The sequence below is a fragment of the Hemitrygon akajei genome, unplaced genomic scaffold (assembly GCF_048418815.1).
Source record: "Hemitrygon akajei unplaced genomic scaffold, sHemAka1.3 Scf000110, whole genome shotgun sequence".
Classification (NCBI taxonomy): domain Eukaryota; kingdom Metazoa; phylum Chordata; class Chondrichthyes; order Myliobatiformes; family Dasyatidae; genus Hemitrygon; species Hemitrygon akajei.
In genome coordinates, this window is record NW_027331996.1 from 2,329,726 (window position 1) to 2,347,385 (window position 17,660).

General features: G+C 41.5%; 1 long non-coding RNA gene across 1 annotated transcript; it reads left to right on the plus strand.

Annotated features, from left to right (window-relative positions):
- The first annotated feature begins 169 nt into the window (after positions 1-169).
- On the plus strand, positions 170-1,049 carry LOC140723350 (uncharacterized). Its single transcript, XR_012097869.1, has 2 exons — positions 170-215; positions 949-1,049. It is a non-coding gene; the product is annotated as an uncharacterized lncRNA (long non-coding RNA).
- The last annotated feature ends 16,611 nt before the right edge of the window (positions 1,050-17,660 follow it).

A 17,660-nucleotide genomic window follows, 5' to 3' on the forward strand; every position in this document is an offset into this window, starting at 1 on the left:
CGGAGATTCCGTGAGATGTTTCAGCTACACGGAGGGCGCCCGGCCTTTCCCCGCCGAGGATCGGGGCCTGTTGTCTGGAGTTGTCTCCCAGACCCGTCCCTTCCTGCTGGGAGACGGGAGCTGCCCCGCAGCGGCTGCCGACGGATCTTCGGAGCTCTCACCGCTCCCCTGTGCAATCCGAACGGCTGAAAACCAAGGGAGAACAAGGCGCAAAGGTAAACTCGTGCTTTAGAAAATAAGTAACAGGAGCATGCGTGGCCACTCGGCCCGTTGCGCCTATTCCACCCTTTCCTCAGAGTAGTCCTTTCTTTTTAAATATTTTTATTGATTTTAAACAAACATAAATGAAACATGAATACAAAGAGGTTGAGAGAACATAATTAGTAGGTTAAGGTATAAATACAAATAGATGATAATAACCTCCCAAACTCATAGTGGTTACAAAAAATGGAGAAAATAAGAATCCCTCCCCCTCCAGAAAAAAAGAAAAAATACCTAACCGACATGTGCCATTGCATTATATCAATTATACACAGTAGCGTCAGTAACTCCGCACCTCCATCCAAATAATTAAGGATAATAAAAGTAAAGTTTAGGAAAAGTCAGTTTAGCTCATATGAAAATGTTGAATAAATGGTCTTCAAGTTTCTTCATATTTAACTGAAGGGTCAAAGACAACACTTGTAATTTTTTCTAAACTCAATCAAGAAATAGTTTGAGAAAACCACTGAAATATAGTTGGAGGATTAATTTCTTTCCAGTTCAATAGGATAGATCTTCTAGCCATTAATGTAACAAATGCAATCATCCGCCGGGCTGAGGGGGGATAAACGACTATTATCCACCTTTGGTAAACCGAAAATTGCAGTAATAGGATGCGGTTGCAATCTGATATTCAGAACTGTTGAAGTAATACCAAAAATATCTTTCCAATAATTTTGCAAACAGGGGCAAGACCAGAACATGTGGGTCAATGAAGCGACTTCAGAATGACATCTGTCACTGGTTGGATTAACATAAGAATAAAATCGAACGAGTTTATCCTTGGACATGTGAGCCCTATGAACAACCTTAAATTGTATTAGGCATGTTTAGCACAAATAGAAGAAGAATTGACTAATTGTAAAATTTTCTCCCACTGCTCTGTGGGTATAAGGCAGTGAAGTTCTTTTTTCCCATTCCTTCTTAATTATTTCTGATACTCCTGGCTGTATTTTCATGATCATATGATAAATGATGGCTACTTAACCCTTCTGGCAAGGATTCAGAGCTAGAATTTTTTCTGTAATGTCCATTGGACATAATTTCAGAAAATATAAACATTCAAGAAATTTCTAACTTGCAAGTATCTAAACAAAAAGAGTTTTTGGCTGGATAGCTGTTCAAAGGACATAAAACTGTTATCTAAAAATAGATCATGAAAACATGTTATACCTTTTGTTTTCCATAACACAAAGGCTTGGTCCATAAAAGAGGGCTGGAAAAAGAAGTTAGATATAATAGGGCTTGATTATTCAAGCCAAAGAATTTACGAATTTGAAACCATATTCTTAATGTATGTTTAACTATAGGATTAGTTATTTGTTTATTCGGTTTAGATAAAGCAAAAGGAAGCGAAGATCCTAAAATAGAAAACAATGAGAAGTCTTGTACAGATTTACACTCCAGATTTACCCATTGTGGGCAAGGTACTATGACCGATTCTTGTGTCCAAAATATTAAATATTGAATATTAACTGCCCAATAGTAAAATCTCAGGTTTGGGAAAGCAAAACCAACTTCCTTCTTAGGCTTCTGTAAATATTTTTTACTTAATCTAGGATTTTTACTCTGCCACACATACGAGGATATTTTGGAGTCAATAATATCAAAAAAAGATTTAGGAATAAAAATTGGTAATGCTTGGAATAAATATAAAAATTTGGGTAATACTATCATCTTGATAGTATTAATTCGACCAACCAATGACAGAGATAATGGGGACCACCTGGTAACAAGTTGCTTGATTTGTTCAATTAAAGGTAAAAAATTAACTTTAAATAAACCTTTATGTTTCCTGGTAATTTTAATACCCAAATAAGTAAAATGATCTGTGACAACTTTAAATGGTAAGTGTTTATAAATTGGAACTTGCATATTTAATGGAAATAATTCACTCTTATTAAAATTCAGTTTGTAGCCAGAAAAGCTACTAAACTGAGCAAGCAAGGATGAAATAGCAGGAATAGATCTCTCAGGGTCAGATATGTAAAGTAACAAATCATCAGCATATAATATATATATATAATAGTCCCTTACCCACGATTAATGCCAAAAATATTAGGTGATTCACGAATGGCAATGGCTAAAGGTTCCAAAGCAATGTCAAATAATAGAGGACTTAAAGGGCAGCCTTGCCTCGTACCACGGGACAACTGAAAAAAAGGAGATCTTTGATTATTGGTAAGAACCGAAGCCAAAGGTTCATAATACATTAATTTAATACATGATATAAATTTCAAGCTAAAATTAAAATTCTGCAATGTATTAAATAAATATAGCCATTCAACTCTATCGAACGCTTTTTCAGCATCTAAGGAAATGACGTTCTGGTATTTTAGATGAAGAAGTATAAATTATATTAATAAATTTTCTAATGTTAAAAGATGAATAACAGTTGTTAATAAATCTGGTCTGATCTTCTGAGATAATTTGAGGTAATGCATTTTCTAATCTAGTGGCCAAAATTTTGGTAAAAATCTTAGAATCTGTATTCAGCAAGGATATTGGCCGATAGGATGCACATTCAGTGGGGTCTTTATCTTTTTTACGAATTGGAGAAATGGAGGCATCATAAAAAGATTGTGCTTATTTACCTACAGTTAACGCATCTTTAAAAATTTTACAAAGCCAAGGAGCTAGTATAGAAGAAAAGGATTTTAAAAATTCAGCAGTATAACCGTCCGGACCAGGGGCTTTACCTGAATTCATTGAAAAAGGGAGTGGGTTCCCCTTTCCAGACCCTGCCCGGGGACTTGTGCCACTCCTCAGGGTTATATATGGAACCTCTCGGGCAGGGACAGGGAGTGGGTTCCCCTTTCCAGACCCTGCCCGGGGACTTTTGCCACTCCACAGGGTTATATATGGAACCTCTCGGACAGGGACAGGGAGTGAGTTCCCCTTTCCAGACCCTGCCCGGGGACTTGTCCCACTCCTCAGTGTTATATATGGAACCTCTCGGACAGGGACAGGGAGTGAGTTCCCCTTTCCAGACCCTGCCCGGGGACTTGTGCCACTCCTCAGGGTTATATATGGAACCTCTCGGACAGGGACAGGGAGTGGGTTCCCTTTTCCCAGGTAGACGCCCGAAGGTGACCGGGAGCCACCAGAGGGGCTGATGTAATACAAGCCATGGCACGGTGGGTCACTGACGTAAGGGAACCCATTTGAATGACAGCCCGACTGCATGCGGATTTTGGTGAATTTACCCGATAACTACAGAAAAAAGGAGAATCCCTTGCGTACTTTATAGCTCGTTTTAAGGATACGTGAGAGTCCAATGCTGGCAAACCCCTGGACAGATCACTGTGTCCAGCTGGCAGTGCAGACTTTTCTAAACTGTCTCAGGCACAAGCCTGCCCACTCCTGTAAGTTAACTAATCTCAATTCGCTGTGTCAGACCTGGCCTCGGGTGACATAAATTTTGATGAATAGGGAGCGCAATTGACTCTTTAAAGGGACTGGGGGAAAGCGAGAGTGTGCACAGAAATCCGGTAGTGAGGAGATGGAGTTCGGGTCCCGACGAAGAACCCAGAACGGGTGGCAGGATCGTGCGGACGGTGCAGATGAAGGGGACACTTGGCTAAGGACAGAAACGGGGTTTGTAGAAAGAGGGGACATTGGGCCAGAGATTGTCGCACTGCAATCACAGTCAAGAATAATAAGGGGCAGGAAGAGAGCCCAGATCACAGTAATATTCAACAGAGTACCACATTTACTCTCCACAATCCCATTGGTCCCGGATAGGGCAGGCCAGAGGGGACGGATCACAGTAATACTGGACAGAGTACCACATTAACTCTCCGGAATCCCTTTGGTCCCGGATAGGGCAGGCCAGAGGCGACGGATCACAGTAATAATCGACAGACTACCACATTTACTCTCCACAATCCCTTTGGTCCCGGATAGGGCAGGCCGGAGGGGACGGATCACAGTCATACTCGACAGAGTAACAGGTTTACTCTCCACAATCCCTTTGGTCCCGGATAGGACAGGCCAGAGGGGACGGATCACAGTGATACTCGACAGAGTACCACATTTACTCTCAACAATCCCTTTGGTCCCGGATAGGGCAGGCCAGAGGGGACGGATCACAGTGATACTCGACAGAGAACCACATTTACTCTCCACAATCCCTTTAGTCCCGGATAGGGCAGGCCAGAGGGGACGGATCACAGTGATACTCGACAGAGTAGCACATTTACTCTCAACAATCCCTTTGGTCCCGGATAGGGCAGGCCAGAGGCGATGGATCACAGTAATAATCGTCAAGAGTACCACATTTGCTCTCCACAATCCCTTTGGTCCCGGATAGGGCAGGCCAGAGGGGATGGATCACAGTGATACTCGACAGAGTACCACATTTACTCTCCATAATCCCTTTGGTCCCAGATAGGGCAGGCCAGAGGGGACGGATCACAGTGATACTCGTCAGAGTAGCACATTTACTCTCCACAATCCCTTTGGTCCTGGATATGGCAGGGCAGAGGGGACGGATCACAGTAATACTCGACCGAGTACCGCATTTACTCTCCACAATCCCTTTGGTCCTGGATATGGCAGGCCAGAGGGGACGGATCACAGTGATACTCGACCGAGTACCGCATTTACTCTCTACAATCCCTTTGGTCCCGGATAGGACAGGCCAGAGGGGACGGATCACAGTAATACTCGACCGAGTACCGCATTTACTCTCCACAATCCTTTTGGTCCTGGATACGGCAGGCCAGAGGGGACGGATCACAGCAATACTCGACAGAGTACCACATTTACTCTCCACAATCCCTTTGGTCCCAGGTAGGGCAGTCCAGAGGGGACGGATCACAGTGATACTCGACAGAGTACCACATTTACTCTCCACATTCCCTTTGGTCCCATGTACGGCAGGCCACAGGGGACGGATGAGAGTGATACTCGAAAGAGTACCACATTTACTCTCTACAATCCCTTTGGTCCCGGATAGGACAGGCCGGAGGGGACGGATCACAGTGATACTCGACAGAGTACCGCATTTACTCTCCACAATCCCTTTGGTCCCAGATAGGGCAGTCCAGAGGGGACGGATCACAGTGATACTCGACAGAGTACCACATTTACTCTCTACAATCCCTTTGGTCCCGGATAGGACAGGCCAGAGGGGACGGATCACAGTAATACTCGACAGAGTACCATATTTACTCTCCACAATCCCTTTGGTCCCGGATAGGGCAGGCCAGAGGGGACAGATCACTGTGATACTCGACAGAGTACCACATTTAGTCTCCACAATCCCTTTGGTCCCGGATAGGTCAGGCCAGAGGGGACGGTGATACAGGCGGCTGTGATCAGGCTCACCACACAGGCAGGCTCTTTTCTCACTGCTGTAATCAGATAGAAGGTACAAGAGCCTCAGGACTCACCCCACCAGGGTCAGGAACAGTTACTACCCCTCAGCCATCAGGCTGTGGAACAATACAGGACAACTGCCCTCACTTGTCCATAGACATGCCCCCACAACAAATCATCGTACTGGGACTGTCTCCAAATGAGTGAAATAAGAGGTGGTTTGACTGAGACAGATCACATTCCTGTCTCAGAATTAGAGAAATACAATCTTACAGGATATTTACAGCGGAAGGGCTGGAATGATGTTTCCCATAAGGTGTGGAACCAGCACTCACAGACTCAAAATCGGAGGACAACTCAGCAGGACTGAGATGAGGAGAAATTTCCTCACCCAGAGTGCAGTGAATCATTGCAATTATCTCCACAAGGTTTCTAAATTTAATAGACATATCCTGGGGCTCAGCGGTGATGGAAAGTTGCAGGAAAGTGGTGCTGAGGTCAAAAGTCAAGCATGTTCTGAGTGAAGGGCAGAAGAGACAGAAGGGGCCGAATGGCCACACCTTCTCTATTTCTTATTTTCTGAAACCCGAGTTTACCTTTGCGCCTCACTGTTTCTTGGCCTGTCAGATTGAACAGGGAGCGCTGAGAGCACCGGACATCTATCGGCAGCCGCTGCGGTTATTTCATGTTCTCGTTGTTTATTTGCATTGGCGAAGTTTGTTGTCTTCTGCACTCTGGTTGATCTTTCAGTGATCCAGATATAGTTACCGTTCTGTAGCTTTGCTTTGTATGTTTGTAGGAGTTGTATGTGGCGACTTATATGTACTCTGTTAGTTTTTGGAATAGTCGCTTGGGGAATCTGAAGTGGAGGAGTATTTGGGGCTTATTTAAAATTATACATAGATATTTTCCAAACAGTGTTTATTTGACAAGGGTTAATTCTGATATTGAAACTAACTGTTCTTTTTGCGGTTTATATCCAGAGAATTTATTTCATCTGTTTTGGGATTTTGAATATGTTAAAACTTTTTGGGTTGATGTTGGTCAATTTATAGATCAATATATTAATGTGGATTTTACTTTTTGTTTTCAAAATGTCTTATTTGGGTTTACTAATAACACCAAATCTCACAGGGATCATTTCTTTATCATAAATCTTTTGTTATTTACAGCAAATTTTATATCCATAAATGCAATCACAGCAATAAGAAACCTTCATTTAGATTTTGATGTCAGACTTCAAACTATACGTTTATACTCTTGAAACTTCCCATAGCCAGAAGGCTGTAAAGACTGTACAAATCTGTCAACGTTTTGGGTTATCTCTGTAAATGTTCCTGTTTTGTGACTCCTCTTAGATATAGTTCCTTCTGTCCAACAGTATTTAGAGTATTTAGAGTGTTTATTTGTATATTTAAAGTTAAAAGTTATATATTTGTTGCTGCTTTTGTGTGACTCCCTGGCTTTGTTAGCATATGTTTAGTGTTTCTGTTTTTGATTGTGTTTAATAAAAAAATAAAAAATTTCAAAATAATAATTAAATTTACTTTGAACTTTGAGCCTCGGGGAACTTGCTTTGATTCTGAGAACAAACTGTGACTGACATCTCCGGCTCCCGGCAGCAGCCCGTCCTCGGACACTCCCACGGCCAATCAGAGGACACCACTGGGAGAATCTTGCCTCCATTGGCTGAGGCGTGTCAGTGGGCGGGACGCTGGACGGTCCGAAGTTTGGAATCGGGAACGAGTGGACCCGGTGAGAGACCCGAGATTGGGAGCAGCTCCCCGGGTAAAGGCTGCAACAGCGGCCGGAGCTTTGAACCCTTCCGATGGCGGAGTTGAAGAGACGGGCGGAGATTCCGTGAGATGTTTCAGCCACACAGAGGGTGCCCGGTCTTTCCCCGCCGTGGATCGGGGCCTATTGTCCGGTGTTTCCTCCCAGACCTGTCTCCTGCTGCTGGGATACGGGAGCTGGCCCGCAGCGGCTGCCGATGGAACTCCGGTGCTGTGAGCGCTCCCCTGTGCAAAAGGACAGGCTGAAGGTCAAGGGAGAACCAGGCGCGAAGGTATACTCGGACTTTAGAAAATAAGTAACAGGAGCATACGTGGCCATTCGGCCCGTTGCGCCTATTCCGCCCTTTCCTCAGAATAGTCCTTTTAAAAACCTTTTTATTGATTGTAAACAAACATAAATGAAACATGAATACAAAGAGCTTGAGAGTACATAATTAATAGGTTAAGGTATAAATACAAATAGATGATAGTAACCTCCCAAACTCATAGTGGTTACAAAAAATGGAGAAAATAACAAACCCTCCCCCCAAAAAAAATGAAAAAATCCTAACCGACATGGGCCATTGCATTGTATAAATTATACACAGTAGCGTCAATAACTCAGCACCTCCATCCAAATAATTAAGGACAATAAAAGTAAGGTTTAGGAAAAGTCAGTTTAGCTCATATGAAAATGTTGAATAAATGGTCTCCAAGTTTCTTCAAATTTAACTGAAGGGTCAAAGACAACACTTGTAATTTTTTCTAAACTCAATCAAGAAATAGTTTGAGAAAACCACTGAAATATAGTTGGAGGATTAATTTCTTTCCAATTCAATAGGATAGATCTTCTAGCCATTAATGTAACAAATGCAATCATCCGCCAGGCTAAGGGGGGATAAACGACTTTTATCCACCATTGGTAAACCGAAAATTGCAGTAATAGGATGCGGTTGCAAGTTGATATTCAGAACTGTTGAAATAATACCAAAAAGATCTTTCCAATAATTTTGCAAACAGGGGCAAGACCAGAACATGTGGGTCAATGAAGCGACTTCAGAATGACATCTGTCACTGGTTGGATTAACATAAGAATAAAATCGAGCGAGTTTATCCTTGGACATGTGAGCCCTATGAACAACCTTAAATTGTATTAGGGCATGTTTAGCACAAATAGAAGAAGAATTGACCAATTGTAAAATTTTCTCCAACTGCTCTGTGGGTATAAGACAGTGAAGTTCTTTTTCCCATTCCTTCTTAACTATTTCTGATACTCCTGGCTGTATTTTCATGATCATATGATCAGTGATGGCTACTTAACCCTTCTGGCAAGGATTCAGAGATAGAATTTTTTCTGTAATGTCCATTGGACATAATTTCAGAAAGTTTAACATTCAAGAAATTTCTAACTTGCAAGTATTTAAAAAAAAAAAGAGTTTTAGGCTGGATAGCTGTTCAAAGGACATAAAACTGTTATCTAAAAATAGATCATGAAAACATGTTATACCTTTTGTTTTCCATAACACAAAGGCTGGTCCATAAAAGAGGGCTGGAAAAAGAAGTTAGATATAATAGGGCTTGATTATTCAAGCCAAAGAATTTACGAAATTGAAACCATATTCTTAATGTATGTTGAACTATAGGATTAGTTATTTGTTTATTCGGTTTCGATAAAGCAAAAGGAAGCGAAGATCCTAAAATAGAAAACAATGAGAAGTCTTGTACAGATTTACACTCCAAATTTACCCATTGTGGGCAAGGTACTATGACCGATTCTTGTGTCCAAAATATTAAATACTGAATATTAACTGCCCAATAGTAAAATCTCAGGTTTGGCAAAGCAAACCACCTTCCTTCTTAGGCTTCTGTAAATATTTTTTACTTAATCTAGGATTTTTATTCTGCCACACATATGAGGATATTTTGGAGTCAATAATATCAAAAAAAGATTTAGGAATAAAAATTGGTAATGCTTGGAATAAATATAAAAATTTGGGTAATACTATCATCTTGATAGTATTAATTCGACCAACCAATGACAGAGATAATGGGGACCACCTGGTAACAAGTTGCTTGATTTGTTCAATTAAAGGTAAAAAATTAACTTTAAATAAACCTTTATGTTTCCTGGTAATTTTAATACCCAAATAAGTAAAATGATCTGTGACAACTTTAAATGGTAAGTGTTTATAAATTGGAACTTGCATATTTAATGGAAATAATTCACTCTTATTAAAATTCAGTTTGTAGCCAGAAAAGCTACTAAACTGAGCAAGCAAGGATGAAATAGCAGGAATAGATCTCTCAGGGTCAGATATGTAAAGTAACAAATCATCAGCATATAATGATAAATTATGTCCCTTACCCACGAGTAATGCCAAAATTATTAGGTGATTCACGAATGGCAACGGCTAAATGTTCCAAAGCAATGTCAAATAATAGAAGACTTAAAGGGCAGCCTTGCCTCGTACCACGGGACAACTGAAAAAAAGGAGATCTTTGATTATTGGTAAGAACCGAAGCCAAAGGTTCATAATACATTAATTTAATACATGATATAAATTTCAAGCTAAAATTAAAATTCTGCAACGTATTAAATAAATATAGCCATTCAACTCTATCGAACGCTTTTTCAGCATCTAAGGAAATGACGTTCTGGTATTTTAGATGAAGAAGTATAAATTATATTAATAAATTTTCTAATGTTAAAAGATGAATAACAGTTTTTAATAAATCTGGTCTGATCTTCTGAGATAATTTGAGGTAATGCATTTTCTAATCTAGATTCTAAAATTTTGGTAAAAATCTTAGAATCTGTATTCAGCAAGGATATTGGCCGATAGGATGCACATTCAGTGGGGTCTTTAACTTTTTTTACGAATTGGAGAAATGGAGGCATCATAAAAAGATTGTGCTTATTTACCTACAGTTAACGCATCTTTAAAAATTTTACAAAGCCAAGGAGCTAGTATAGAAGAAAAGGATTTTAAAAATTCAGCAATATAACCGTCCGGACCAGGGGCTTTACCTGAATTCATTCAAAAAGGGAGTGGGTTCCCCTTTCCAGACCCTGCCCGGGGACTTTTGCCACTCCACAGGGTTATATATGGAACTTCTCGGACAGGGACAGGGAGTGAGTTCCCCTTTCCAGACCCTGCCCGGGGACTTGTCCCACTCCTCAGTGTTATATATGGAACCTCTCGGACAGGGACAGGGAGTGGGTTCCCCTTTCCAGACCCTGCCCGGGGACTTGTGCCACTCCTCAGGGTTATATATGGAACCTCTCAGACAGGGACAGGGAGTGGGTTCCCCTTTCCCAGGTAGATGCCCGAAGGTGACCAGGAGCCACCAGAGGGGCTGATGTAATACAAGCCATGGCACGGTGGGTCACTGAGGTAAGGGAACCCATTTGAATGACAGCCTGACTCCATGCGGATTTTGGTGAATTTTCCCGATAACTACAGAAAAAAGGAGAATCCCTTGCGTACTTTATAGCTCGTTTTAAGGATACGTGAGAGTCCAATGCTGGCAAACCCCTGGACAGATCAGTGTGTCCAGCTGGCAGTGCAGACTTTTCTAAACTGTCTCAGGCTCAAGCCTGCCCACTCCTGTAAGTTAACTAATCTCAATTCGCTGTGTCAGACCTGGCCTCGGGTGACATAAATTTTGATGAATAGGGAGCGCAATTGACTCTTTAAAGGGACTGGGGGAAAGCGAGAGTGTGCACAGAAAACCGGTAGTGAGGAGATGGAGTTTGGGTCCCGACGAAGAACCCAGAACGGGTGGCAGGATCGTGCGGACGGTGCAGATGAAGGGGACACTTAGCTAAGGACAGAAACGGGGTTTGTAGAAAGAGGGGACATTGGGCCAGAGATTGTCGCACTGCAATCACAGTCAAGAATAATAAGGGGCAGGAAGAGAGCCCAGATCACAGTAATATTCAACAGAGTACCACATTTACTCTCCACAATCCCATTGGTCCCGGATAGGGCAGGCCAGAGGCGACGGATCACAGTCATACTCGACAGAGTACACATTTACTCTCCACAATCCCTTTGGTCCCGGATAGGGCAGGCCAGAGGGGACGGATCACAGTGATACTCGACTGAGTACCACATTTACTCTCCACAATCCCTTTGGTCCCGGATAGGGCAGGCCAGAGGCGATGGATCACAGTAATAATCGTCAAGAGTACCACATTTACTCTCCACAATCCCATTGGTCCCGGATAGGGCAGGCCAGAGGCGATGGATCACAGTCATACTCGACAGAGTACACATTTACTCTCCACAATCCCTTTGGTCCCGGATAGGGCAGGCCAGAGGGGACGGATCACAGTGATACTCGACAGAGTACCACATTTACTCTCCACAATCCCTTTGGTCCCGGATAGGGCAGGCCAGAGGCGATGGATCACAGTAATAATCGTCAAGAGTACCACATTTGCTCTCCACAATCCCTTTGGTCCCGGATAGGGCAGGCCAGAGGGGACGGATCACAGTGATACTCGACAGAGTACCACATTTACTCTCCATAATCCCTTTGGTCCCAGATAGGGCAGGCCAGAGGGGACGGATCACAGTGATACTCGACAGAGTACCACATTTACTCTCCACAATCCCTTTGGTCCCGGATAGGACAGGCCAGAGGGGACGGATCACAGTGATACTCGTCAGAGTACCACATTTACTCTCCACAATCCCTTTGGCCCCGAATAGGGCAGGCCAGAGGGGACGGATCACAGTGATACTCGACAGAGTACCACATTTACTCTCCACAATCCCTTTGGTCCCAGATAGGGCAGGCCAGAGGGGACGGATCACAGTGATACTCGACAGAGTACCACATTTACTCTCCACAATCCCTTTGGTCCTGGATATGGCAGGGCAGAGGGGACGGATCACAGTAATACTCGACCGAGTACCGCATTTACTCTCCACAATCCTTTTGGTCCAGGATAGGGCAGGCCAGAGGGGACGGATCACAGTGATACTCGACAGAGTACCACATTTACTCTCCACAATCCCTTTGGTCCCAGATAGGGCTAGCCAGACGGGACGGATCACAGTGATACTCGACAGAGTACCACATTTACTCTCCACAATCCCTTTGGTCCTGGATAGGGCAGTCCAGAGGGGACGGATCACAGTGATACTCGACAGAGTACCACATTTACTCTCCACAATCCCTTTGGTCCCAGATAGGGCAGTCCAGAGGGGACGGATCACAGTGATACTCGACAGAGTACCACATTTACTCTCCACAGTCCCTTTGGTCCCGGATAGGGCAGGCCAGAGGGGACAGATCACTGTGATACTCGACAGAGTGCCACATTTATTCTCCACAATCCCTTTGGTCCCGGATAGGTCAGGCCAGAGGGGACGGTGATACAGGCGGCTGTGATCAGGCTCACCACACAGGCAGGCTCTTTTCTCACTGCTGTAATCAGGTAGAAGGTACAAGAGCCTCAGGACTCACCCCACCAGGGTCAGGAACAGTTTCTACCCCTCAGCCATCAGGCTGTGGAACAATACAGGACAACTGCCCTCACTTGTCCATAGACATGCCCCCACAACAAATCATCGTACTGGGACTGTCTCCAAATGAGTGAAATAAGAGGTGGTTTGACTGAGACAGATCACATTCCTGTCTCAGAATTAGAGAAATACAATCTTACAGGATATTTACAGCGGAAGGGCTGGAATGATGTTTCCCATAAGGTGTGGAACCAGCACTCACAGACTCAAAATCGGAGGACAACTCAGCAGGACTGAGATGAGGAGAAATTTCCTCACCCAGAGTGCAGTGAATCATTGCAATTATCTCCACAAGGTTTCTAAATTTAATAGACATATCCTGGGGCTCAGCGGTGATGGAAAGTTGCAGGAAAGTGGTGCTGAGGTCAAAAGTCAAGCATGTTCTGAGTGAAGGGCAGAAGAGACAGAAGGGGCCGAATGGCCACACCTTCTCTATTTCTGATTTTCTGAAACACGAGTTTACCTTTGCGCCTCACTGTTTCTTGTCCTGTCAGATTGAACAGGGAGCGCTGAGTGCACCGGACATCTATCGGCAGCCGCTGCGGTTATTTCATGTTCTCATTGTTTATTTGCATTGGCGAAGTTTGTTGTCTTCTGCACTCTGGTTGATCTTTCAGTGATCCAGATATAGTTACCGTTCTGTAGCTTTGCTTTGTATGTTTGTAGGAGTTGTATGTGGCGACTTATATGTACTCTGTTAGTTTTTGGAATAGTCGCTTGGGGAATCTGAAGTGGAGGAGTATTTGGGGCTTATTTAAAATTATACATAGATATTTTCCAAACAGTGTTTATTTGACAAGGGTTAATTCTGATATTGAAACTAACTGTTCTTTTTGTGGTTTATATCCAGAGAATTTATTTCATCTGTTTTGGGATTTTGAATATGTTAAAACTTTTTGGGTTGATGTTGGTCAATTTATAGATCAATATATTAATGTGGATTTTACTTTTTGTTTTCAAAATGTCTTATTTGGGTTTACTAATAACACCAAATCTCAAAGGGATCATTTCTTTATCATAAATCTTTTGTTAATTTACAGCAAATTTTATATCCATAAATGTAATCACAGCATTAAGAAACCTTCATTTAGATTTTGATGTCAGACTTCAAACTATACGTTTATACTCTTGAAACTTCCCATAGCCAGAAGGCTGTAAAGACTGTACAAATCTGTGAACGTTTTGGGTTATCTCTGTAAATGTTCCTGTTTTGTGACTCCTCTTAGATATAGTTCCTTCTGTCCAACAGTATTTAGAGTGGATTTCCTTGTTTATTTGTATATTTAAAGTTAAAAGTTATATATTTGTTGCTGCTTTTGTGTGACTCCCTGGCTTTGTTAGCATATGTTTAGTGTTTCTGTTTTTGATTGTGTTTAATAAAAAAATAAAAAAATTTCAAAATAATAATTAAATTTACTTTGAACTTTGAGCCTCGGGGAACTTGCTTTGATTCTGAGAACAAACAGTGACTGACATCTCCGGCTCCCGGCAGCAGCCCGTCCTCGGACACTCCCACGGCCAATCAGAGGACACCACTGGGAGACACTTGCCTCCATTGGCTGAGGAGTGTCAGTGGGCGGACCGAAGTTTGGAACCGGGAACGAGTGGACCCGGTGAGAGACCCGAGATTGGGAGCAGCTCCCCGGGTAAAGGCTGCAACAGCGGCCGGAGTTTTGAATCCTTCCGATGGCGGAAGTGAAGATTCGGGCGGAGATTCCGTGAGATGTTTCAGCCTCACAGAGGGAGCCCGGTCTTTCCCCGCCGTGGATCGGGGCCTATTGTCCGGTGTTTCCTCCCAGACCTGTCTCCTGCTGCTGGGATACGGGAGCTGGCCCGCAGCGGCTGCCGATGGAACTCCGGTGCTGTGAGCGCTCCCCTGTGCAAAAGGACAGGCTGAAGTCCAAGGGAGAACCAGGCGCAAAGGTAAACTCGGACTTTAGAAAATAAGTAACAGGAGCATACGTGGCCATTCGGCCCGTTGCGCCTATTCCGCCCTTTCCTCAGAATAGTCCTTTTAAAAACCTTTTTATTGATTGTAAACAAACATAAATGAAACATGAATACAAAGAGCTTGAGAGTACATAATTAATAGGTTAAGGTATAAATACAAATAGATGATAGTAACCTCCCAAACTCATAGTGGTTACAAAAAATGGAGAAAATAACAAACCCTCCCCCCAAAAAAAATGAAAAAATCCTAACCGACATGGGCCATTGCATTGTATAAATTATACACAGTAGCGTCAATAACTCAGCACCTCCATCCAAATAATTAAGGACAATAAAAGTAAGGTTTAGGAAAAGTCAGTTTAGCTCATATGAAAATGTTGAATAAATGGTCTCCAAGTTTCTTCAAATTTAACTGAAGGGTCAAAGACAACACTTGTAATTTTTTCTAAACTCAATCAAGAAATAGTTTGAGAAAACCACTGAAATATAGTTGGAGGATTAATTTCTTTCCAATTCAATAGGATAGATCTTCTAGCCATTAATGTAACAAATGCAATCATCCGCCAGGCTAAGGGGGGATAAACGACTTTTATCCACCATTGGTAAACCGAAAATTGCAGTAATAGGATGCGGTTGCAAGTTGATATTCAGAACTGTTGAAATAATACCAAAAAGATCTTTCCAATAATTTTGCAAACAGGGGCAAGACCAGAACATGTGGGTCAATGAAGCGACTTCAGAATGACATCTGTCACTGGTTGGATTAACATAAGAATAAAATTGAGCGAGTTTATCCTTGGACATGTGAGCCCTATGAACAACCTTAAATTGTATTCGGCATGTTTAGCACAAATAGAAGAAGAATTGACTAATTGTAAAAATTTTCTCCCACTGCTCTGTGGGTATAAGACAGTGAAGTTCTTTTTCCCATTCCTTCTTAACTATTTCTGATACTCCTGGCTGTATTTTCATGATCATATGATCAGTGATGGCTACTTAACCCTTCTGGCAAGGATTCAGAGATAGAATATTTTCTGTAATGTCCATTGGACATAATTTCAGAAAGTTTAACATTCAAGAAATTTCTAACTTGCAAGTATCTAAAAAAAAAAAAGAGTTTTAGGCTGGATAGCTGTTCAAAGGACATAAAACTGTTATCTAAAAATAGATCATGAAAACATGTTATACCTTTTGTTTTCCATAACACAAAGGCTTGGTCCATAAAAGAGGGCTGGAAAAAGAAGTTAGATATAATAGGGCTTGATTATTCAAGCCAAAGAATTTACGAAATTGAAACCATATTCTTAATGTATGTTGAACTATAGGATTAGTTATTTGTTTATTCGGTTTCGATAAAGCAAAAGGAAGCGAAGATCCTAAAATAGAAAACAATGAGAAGTCTTGTACAGATTTACACTCCAAATTTACCCATTGTGGGCAAGGTACTATGACCGATTCTTGTGTCCAAAATATTAAATACTGAATATTAACTGCCCAATAGTAAAATCTCAGGTTTGGCAAAGCAAACCACCTTCCTTCTTAGGCTTCTGTAAATATTTTTTACTTAATCTAGGATTTTTATTCTGCCACACATACGAGGATATTTTGGAGTCAATAATATCAAAAAAAGATTTAGGAATAAAAATTGGTAATGCTTGGAATAAATATAAAAATTTGGGTAATACTATCATCTTGATAGTATTAATTCGACCAACCAATGACAGAGATAATGGGGACCACCTGGTAACAAGTTGCTTGATTTGTTCAATTAAAGGTAAAAAATTAACTTTAAATAAACCTTTATGTTTCCTGGTAATTTTAATACCCAAATAAGTAAAATGATCTGTGACAACTTTAAATGGTAAGTGTTTATAAATTGGAACTTGCATATTTAATGGAAATAATTCACTCTTATTAAAATTCAGTTTGTAGCCAGAAAAGCTACTAAACTGAGCAAGCAAGGATGAAATAGCAGGAATAGATCTCTCAGGGTCAGATATGTATAGTAACAAATCATCAGCATATAATGATAAATTATGTCCCTTACCCACGAGTAATGCCAAAATTATTAGCTGATTCACGAATGGCAACGGCTAAAGGTTCCAAAGCAATGTCAAATAATAGAAGACTTAAAGGGCAGCCTTGCCTCGTACCACGGGACAACTGAAAAAAAGGAGATCTTTGATTATTGGTAAGAACCGAAGCCAAAGGTTCATAATACATTAATTTAATACATGATATAAATTTCAAGCTAAAATTAAAATTCTGCAACGTATTAAATAAATATAGCCATTCAACTCTATCGAACGCTTTTTCAGCATCTAAGGAAATGACATTCTGGTATTTTAGATGAAGAAGTATAAATTATATTAATAAATTTTCTAATGTTAAAAGATGAATAACAGTTTTTAATAAATCTGGTCTGATCTTCTGAGATAATTTGAGGTAATGCATTTTCTAATCTAGATTCTAAAATTTTGGTAAAAATCTTAGAATCTGTATTCAGCAAGGTTATTGGCCGATAGGATGCACATTCAGTGGGGTCTTTATCTTTTTTTACGAATTGGAGAAATGGAGGCATCATAAAAAGATTGTGCTTATTTACCTACAGTTAACGCATCTTTAAAAATTTTTCAAAGCCAAGGAGCTAGTATAGAAGAAAAGGATTTTAAAAATTCAGCAGTATAACCGTCCAGACCAGGGGCTTTACCTGAATTCATTCAAAAAGGGAGTGGGTTCCCCTTTCCAGACCCTGCCCGGGGACTTGTGCCACTCCTCAGGGTTATATATAGAACCTCTCGGGCAGGGACAGGGAGTG